The 7,500-nt window shown below is 48.2% G+C and overlaps 10 non-coding genes across 10 annotated transcripts; all 10 read left to right on the forward strand.

The window, feature by feature from the left end:
* Positions 1-11: 11 nt before the first annotated feature.
* Positions 12-84, forward strand: TRNAV-AAC (transfer RNA valine (anticodon AAC)). Its single transcript has one exon. It is a non-coding gene; the product is annotated as a tRNA-Val (tRNA).
* Positions 85-192: 108 nt separating this feature from the next.
* TRNAV-CAC (transfer RNA valine (anticodon CAC)) lies at positions 193-265 on the forward strand. The gene has a single exon. It is a non-coding gene; the product is annotated as a tRNA-Val (tRNA).
* Positions 266-370: 105 nt separating this feature from the next.
* Positions 371-443, forward strand: TRNAV-UAC (transfer RNA valine (anticodon UAC)). The gene has a single exon. It is a non-coding gene; the product is annotated as a tRNA-Val (tRNA).
* A 105-nt stretch (positions 444-548) lies between these two features.
* On the forward strand, positions 549-621 carry TRNAA-UGC (transfer RNA alanine (anticodon UGC)). The gene has a single exon. It is a non-coding gene; the product is annotated as a tRNA-Ala (tRNA).
* A 530-nt stretch (positions 622-1,151) lies between these two features.
* TRNAV-AAC (transfer RNA valine (anticodon AAC)) lies at positions 1,152-1,224 on the forward strand. The gene has a single exon. It is a non-coding gene; the product is annotated as a tRNA-Val (tRNA).
* A 108-nt stretch (positions 1,225-1,332) lies between these two features.
* Positions 1,333-1,405, forward strand: TRNAV-CAC (transfer RNA valine (anticodon CAC)). Its single transcript has one exon. It is a non-coding gene; the product is annotated as a tRNA-Val (tRNA).
* A 106-nt stretch (positions 1,406-1,511) lies between these two features.
* Positions 1,512-1,584, forward strand: TRNAV-UAC (transfer RNA valine (anticodon UAC)). The gene has a single exon. It is a non-coding gene; the product is annotated as a tRNA-Val (tRNA).
* A 5,443-nt stretch (positions 1,585-7,027) lies between these two features.
* Positions 7,028-7,100, forward strand: TRNAV-AAC (transfer RNA valine (anticodon AAC)). The gene has a single exon. It is a non-coding gene; the product is annotated as a tRNA-Val (tRNA).
* Positions 7,101-7,208: 108 nt separating this feature from the next.
* Positions 7,209-7,281, forward strand: TRNAV-CAC (transfer RNA valine (anticodon CAC)). The gene has a single exon. It is a non-coding gene; the product is annotated as a tRNA-Val (tRNA).
* Positions 7,282-7,387: 106 nt separating this feature from the next.
* Positions 7,388-7,460, forward strand: TRNAV-UAC (transfer RNA valine (anticodon UAC)). Its single transcript has one exon. It is a non-coding gene; the product is annotated as a tRNA-Val (tRNA).
* Positions 7,461-7,500: the final 40 nt, after the last annotated feature.

The raw sequence follows: 7,500 nt of genomic DNA on the forward strand, positions 1-7,500 counted from the left end.
GCTTCCGCAGCGTTTCTGTAGTGTAGTGGTTATCACGTTCGCCTAACACGCGAAAGGTCCCCGGTTCGAAACCGGGCAGAAACATGGCCGTCGGTCTCGTTTTTTTAGGCACTGGGCCATAGCTCTTCCCGTTGGCTCCATTAGTGGCATCGATGCAGATCCCGCATCAGTCGACGAGCCGCTCTCGTCTGAGTTTCTGTAGTGTAGTGGTTATCACGTTCGCCTCACACGCGAAAGGTCCCCGGTTCGAAACCGGGCAGAAACACGGCACCTGCCGGTTGATTTCTTGCCCCGAGAAAGGCCCTGTTTTCCACCCTCTCAGTGTGGGCTTCGTTGACTCCCAAAAGTAGTCCAAGGGGCTCTTCCATCAGTTTCTGTAGTGTAGTGGTTATCACGTTCGCCTTACACGCGAAAGGTCCCCGTTTCGAAAGCGGGCAGAAACATGGCCTCCTCTTTGGTTTTACCAAATCCCACGCATGCACTTGTTTGCTTCTTTTTCAAAGAGGAGAAACGTGCAAACCAAAGAAACAAGCACACCCCACTGTGTCGGGGGATTAGCTCACATGGTAGAGCGCTCGCTTTGCATGCGAGAGGTAGCGGGATCAATGCCCGCATCCTCCACAGGGTTGAACCCGGAGGCATAGTTTGTCTTTTCAGCTCAGCAGGCTACATAATTTCAAGAGACATTGACTGCTCGCTATACCACCATCGTGAACGCTTCAAGCGAGCCCACGTCTCCCTTTCCCTGTAGCTGGACAGCCTGCCTTGCAAGGTGCCTTCTGTCTTTTTTTTGTCAAATGGGTGTTTCCCGGAAAAACGTCCATAGTTATGAGTCACCCAGGCACCTTGGGATCCACGTGCCAAAGAAACAAAAGAGAGCTTCGTCACTGGGTGGGCTTGAACCACCAACCTTTCGGTTAACAGCCGAACGCGCTAACCGATTGCACCACAGTGACTTGCCAGCCAGTCTGCTCGAACCAAAAGCGCCATCGGGTCAATAGCATTTTTCTCAAAGGACCTTGGGAAGCGAAAGGAGGAAAGAGAAACGAAAGAGAAACAAACGGGAAAAAAGCCTACTTAAAGCGAACCCCGCAGAGTATGATCAGCCTGTTTTCGTTTGCTTTGAAAAATGCCGTGACGGCTTCCGCAGCGTTTCTGTAGTGTAGTGGTTATCACGTTCGCCTAACACGCGAAAGGTCCCCGGTTCGAAACCGGGCAGAAACATGGCCGTCGGTCTCGTTTTTTTAGGCACTGGGCCATAGCTCTTCCCGTTGGCTCCATTAGTGGCATCGATGCAGATCCCGCATCAGTCGACGAGCCGCTCTCGTCTGAGTTTCTGTAGTGTAGTGGTTATCACGTTCGCCTCACACGCGAAAGGTCCCCGGTTCGAAACCGGGCAGAAACACGGCACCTGCCGGTTGGTTTTCTTGCCCCGAGAAAGGCCCTGTTTTCCACCCTCTCAGTGTGGGCTTCGTTGACTCCCAAAAGTAGTCCAAGGGGCTCTTCCATCAGTTTCTGTAGTGTAGTGGTTATCACGTTCGCCTTACACGCGAAAGGTCCCCGTTTCGAAAGCGGGCAGAAACATGGCCTCCTCTTTGGTTTTACCAAATCCCACGCATGCACTTGTTTGCTTCTTTTTCAAAGAGGAGAAACGTGCAAACCAAAGAAACAAGCACACCCCACTGTGTCGGGGGATTAGCTCACATGGTAGAGCGCTCGCTTTGCATGCGAGAGGTAGTGGGATCGATGCCCGCATCCTCCACAGGGTTGAACCCGGAGGCATAGTTTGTCTTTTCAGCTCAGCAGGCTACATAATTTCAAGAGACATTGACTGCTCGCTATACCACCATCGTGAACGCTTCAAGCGAGCCCACGTCTCCCTTTTCCTGTAGCTGGACAGCCTGCCTTGCAAGGTGCCTTCTGTCTTTTTTTTGTCAAATGGGTGTTTCCCGGAAAAACGTCCATAGTTATGAGTCACCCAGGCACCTTGGGATCCACGTGCCAAAGAAACAAAAGAGAGCTTCGTCACTGGGTGGGCTTGAACCACCAACCTTTCGGTTAACAGCCGAACGCGCTAACCGATTGCGCCACAGTGACTTGCCAGCCAGTCTGCTCGAACCAAAAGCGCCATCGGGTCAATAGCATTTTTCTCAAAGGACCTTGGGAAGCGAAAGGAGGAAAGAGAAACGAAAGAGAAACAAACGGGAAAAAAGCCTACTTAACCCCTTAGTGACCAAGCCTGTTTGCGCCTTAATGACCAGGCCAAATTTTGCAAATCTGACATGTGTCACTTTAACATGGAAAAACACCAGAAAGGTTTTGCATATCCAAGCGATTCTGACATTGTTTTTTCGCCACATGTTGTGCTTCATTTAGGCGGAAAAAATAGACCGATAGAAATTGTGTTTATTTATTAAAAGCGCCAAAATTGGGAAAATTTTGAAAAAATCGTCATTTTTTCACATTTCCAACTGCAATATCTTAAATATGTGCAAACATAATATAGAAATTTTTGCTAAGATTTATATTTCCACCCGTTTACTTTATTTTGGGCGCACATTGGAAAAACTTTCGTTTTTTTTTAACTATTTAGGAGACGTACAAATTTAACATTACTTTTTAGCATTTTGAGGAACACTTTGTTTTCCTATACCAAGCCGAGATTGGAATGGCTCATGAGTGTCAGAATAATAGATACCCCCCCAAATGACCTCATTTTAAAAACTACACCCCTTAATGTATTCACTGAGGGGTGTCATGAGTATTTTGACCCCACAGTTTTTTTTCAGGAATTAATTCAATTTAGAGGAGAAAAAGTAAAATTTCATATTTTTGCAAATCTGTCATTTTAAAGACATATTTTTTTCCTATAGTTTACATGAAAATCAGGATTTACACCCCAAAATGGATACCCCTATTTCTGCCGTGTTCAGAAATATACCCATTGTGGCCCTATTGTTATATCTGAGTCCACAACGGGGCCCAAAATGAAAGGAGTAGTCAGTGTCTTTCAAAACAGAAATTTTGCTTGAAGTCCTTTTAGGCCCCATAGCACACATGTAGAGTTCTTGAGCGCCCAAAACCATAGAAAACCCCCACAAATGACCCCATTTTGAAAACTAGACCCCTTAAGGAATTTATCTAGGGGTGTACTGCATATTTTGACCCCACAGTTTTTGAATGAATTCAAACCAAGCAAAAGGAAAAAATTGTGATTTTCGTTTTTTCGGCAATTCTGTCATTTTAAAAACAGCTTTTTTTGTACAGCACACATATGAAGGAAGACTTGCACCCAAAAATGGATACCCCTGTTTGTCCCGTGTTCAGAGACATACCCATTGTGGCCCTAATCTTATGTCTGGATACACAACGGAGCCCAAAATGAAAGGAGCGACCGGTGGCTTTCGGAACACAAATTTTGCTTGAAGTCCTTTTAGGCCCCATTGCCCACTTGTAGAGTTCTTGAGCGCCCAAAACCATAGAGAACCCCCACAAATGACCCCATTTTGAAAACTAGACTCCTTAACGAATTTATCTAGGGGTGTACTGCGCATTTTGACCCCACAGTTTTTGAATAAATTCAAGCAAAGCAAAAGGAAAAAATTTGGATTTTTGTTTTTTTGGCAATTCTGTCATTTTAAAAACAGCTTTTTTTGTACAGCACACATATGAAGGAAGACTTACACCCCAAAATGGATACCCCTGTTTGTGCTGTTTTCAGAAATATACCCATTGTGGCCCTAATCTTATGTCCGCATGCACAACGGGGCCCAAAATAAAAGGAGTAATCGGTGGCTTTCAGAACATAGATTTTGCTTGAAGTCCTTTTAGGCCCCATTGCCCACTTGTAGAGTTCTTGAGCGCCCAAAACCATATAGAACCCCCACAAATGACCCCATTTTGAAAACTAGACCCCTTAACGAATTTATCTAGGGATGTACTGCATATTTTGACCCCACAGTTTTTGAATAAATTTAAGCAAAGCAAAAGGAAAAAAATAGGATTTTCATTTTTTGGGCTATTGTGTCAATTTAAAAACAGTTTTTTTTGTACAGCACACATATAAATGAAGGCTTTCACCCCAAAATGGATACCCCTGTTTGTCCCGTGTTCAGAAACATCCCCATTGTGGCCCTAATAGACTTACAGGACCCATGGCTAGGCCTACAATGAAAGGAATACCCGTTGGATTTCAGGTTACAGCTGAATAAATTCCAGGCCCCATTGCCCACTTATAGAGCCATTGAGCGGCCAAAACTATAAAGAACCCCCTCAAATGACCCCATTTTGAAAACTAGACCCCTTAACGAATTCATCTAGGGGTGTACTGCGTATTTTGACCCCACAGTATTTGAATGAATCTAAGCAAAGCAGAAGGAAAAAGTTACGATTTTCAATTTTTTTGGCAATTTTTTCAATTTAAAAACAGTTTTTTTGTACAGTGCACATAGGAATGAAGACGTTCACCCCAAAATGGATACCCCCGTTTGTCCCGAGTTCAGAAACATACCCATTGTGGCCCTAATCTACTTACAGGACGCATGGCAAGGCCTATAAAGGACGGAACACCTGTTGGATTTTAGGGCACAACTGAATAAATTCCAGGCCCCATTGCTTATTTGTACAGAATAAAGATTGACTCCCTAAAAATCCCCCCCCTCCCCCTCAGCGCCCTTTTTGGCGTTCGCAAATCTTAGATAAAAGTAAAAATGTGAACTGTGTAGTATTTCCGAAGACAGGGGTAATTACGGAGGCTGGTTGAATGGGCCCATGGGGCAATAAAACCGGGTATCCCCCCCCCCCTCCTCTCATGCTTTTTGGGGGTATTTCGTGACCTCAGTGGCAGGTATGGGGTGTAAAAAGTGGCGTTCCGTGAGTCTCCGTAAGCTTGATGAGGTGCGGCGGTCTCACACAGAAGGCGCTCAACAAGGTGCTCCTGGAACTGCAGGAAAGCGAGCGTTCCCGGGGCTTCTTGTAAAATACGTATCACAGGTAGCGGTCTGAATAACGCCGGGCTCACGCGGGTGCAGGCGGAATCCGCTTGCGGAGGCCCACAGCGGATCCCATCTGTGAGCCCGGCTGTGACCCTGCGTACGGCTGCGTAATGTACTGCGCATAACTGCCTACTCACACAGGCGGTCATGCACAGTACACCTTTGTTTGTATTTCCCGCACCATCGCTTAGCGATGACGCGGGTACCCGCAGCCCGTATACAATGTAGTTGCGTATGGGCTGCGGGTATATCCATGACCATGGAGCACAATGGGCTCTATGTTGCCGATATCCGCAGTAAAATAGAACCTGCTGCGTTCTCTTTTCTGCGAGTGGATTACACAATTCCAACCCGCTAATGTGAGCGGAATTGTGTAATCCGATACGATTGATCTGCGTATTACCACGGATCAGACGCATGCGGAATCCGTCATTCCTATCCGGTCATGTGAGACCGGCCTAAGGTAGATCTCTACCTTTTTATCACGTGACCGGGGACCGCTCAACGAGGCCCCTGGTCACTGCTCCAGGCTCTCTGTGACCGTTGGTCGCTGGGAGCAAGGAGATTTTAAATTTCCTGGGCTCCCTGACTCCTGCGCATGTGTCCGGCTTTTTGCCGGCAATCGCATGTGCAGAATCCTGGAAGGTCCACGGAGGAAGATCGCGTCGGGATTCAAATACGCAGGCCTCCGGTAAAAAGATTCATCTCCTCTCACCGATCGCATCAGTGAGGGGAGATGAAACTTCAAATTTTTTTTTAACTTTTACGTGATCGCCATTATTGGATAATGGCGAACACGTGACCAGGAACTGCTCACCGCGGACCCCCATTAAATCTCCATGCTCTTGGCTACGTTTTGTAGCCAGGAGCAGGGAGAATTTAAATTATCCTGGCAATCCACAGCTTTTGCGCATGCGCCCGCCATTTTGGCGACGGGCGCGTGTGCAGAAGCTGTGGTAAGGTCCGCGGATAAATCTGGGGGCCTTAGGTACGTACTTTCATCCTCCCTCACGGATATGATCCATGAGGGGAGATGAAACGTACGCTTTTTAAACTTTTAAAAACTTTTTTTTACTTTTTTTTTTTTTTACTTTTTTACACTTTTTTCTCACTTTACATGATCACTGTCATCCATTGGATGACAGTGATCATGTCCCCGGTATAATCTCTCTGCTCCCAGCTACACATGGCAGCCAGAAGCAGAGGGATTTTAAATTTCCCGGGGCTCGAGCCCGTCTGTTCACGCGCCCGATGTCAATCATCGGGCGCGCATGCGCAGACGGGGATTCGGGTCCCGGGACATCGGGACACCGCTGAGGACTGGGGGTGAGTATTTTCACCTCCCCTCATGGATCCGATCCATGAGGGGAGGTGAAACTGACTTTTTTAAAACTTTTTCGCGATCGCCGCTAACCATTGGATAACGGCGATCGCGGTACCGGGGACCGCTCACCGCAGTCCCCGCTGACATCTCCTGCCTCCCGGCTACCTACAGGAGCCGGGAGCCAGGAGATTTTAAATTTCCCGCGCCGCCGGGCCTTCTGCGCATGCGGCTGACGTAATGCCGCCTGGCGCGCATGCGCAGAAGGACGGCTGCGGGGCCCGGAGCATCGGGACAGCGGGGAGCCGTGCGATGGACCTCGGTAAGTAGTTTCAGCTGCTCCGATGGATCCGATCCATCAGAGCAGCTGAATATGTCACTTTTTTTGCAGTTTTGTTTACTTTTTTGCGATCGGCGCTATACATTGCATAGCGCCGATCGCAATGCCGGGGGGGGCTCCGAACAGCCCGGGATGACAGCTCCATGCTGTCAGCTACCTGCGGACACCGACAGCATGGAGCTGTCACGTCCACATCCCGAGGGGCACTATTCTCTGCAGGAAGCATGTTTTTACGTCCTCAGAGAATAGAGCCCACTTCGGGAGGACGTAAAAACACTATGGGCTGGTCGTTAAGGGGTTAAAGCGAACCCCGCAGAGTATGATCAGCCTGTTTTCGTTTGCTTTGAAAAATGCCGTGACGGCTTCCGCAGCGTTTCTGTAGTGTAGTGGTTATCACGTTCGCCTAACACGCGAAAGGTCCCCGGTTCGAAACCGGGCAGAAACATGGCCGTCGGTCTCGTTTTTTTAGGCACTGGGCCATAGCTCTTCCCGTTGGCTCCATTAGTGGCATCGATGCAGATCCCGCATCAGTCGACGAGCCGCTCTCGTCTGAGTTTCTGTAGTGTAGTGGTTATCACGTTCGCCTCACACGCGAAAGGTCCCCGGTTCGAAACCGGGCAGAAACACGGCACCTGCCGGTTGGTTTTCTTGCCCCGAGAAAGGCCCTGTTTTCCACCCTCTCAGTGTGGGCTTCGTTGACTCCCAAAAGTAGTCCAAGGGGCTCTTCCATCAGTTTCTGTAGTGTAGTGGTTATCACGTTCGCCTTACACGCGAAAGGTCCCCGTTTCGAAAGCGGGCAGAAACATGGCCTCCTCTTTGGTTTTACCAAATCCCACGCATGCACT

Source organism: Eleutherodactylus coqui, chromosome 1 (genome assembly GCF_035609145.1).
Source record: "Eleutherodactylus coqui strain aEleCoq1 chromosome 1, aEleCoq1.hap1, whole genome shotgun sequence".
Lineage (NCBI taxonomy): Eukaryota > Metazoa > Chordata > Amphibia > Anura > Eleutherodactylidae > Eleutherodactylus > Eleutherodactylus coqui.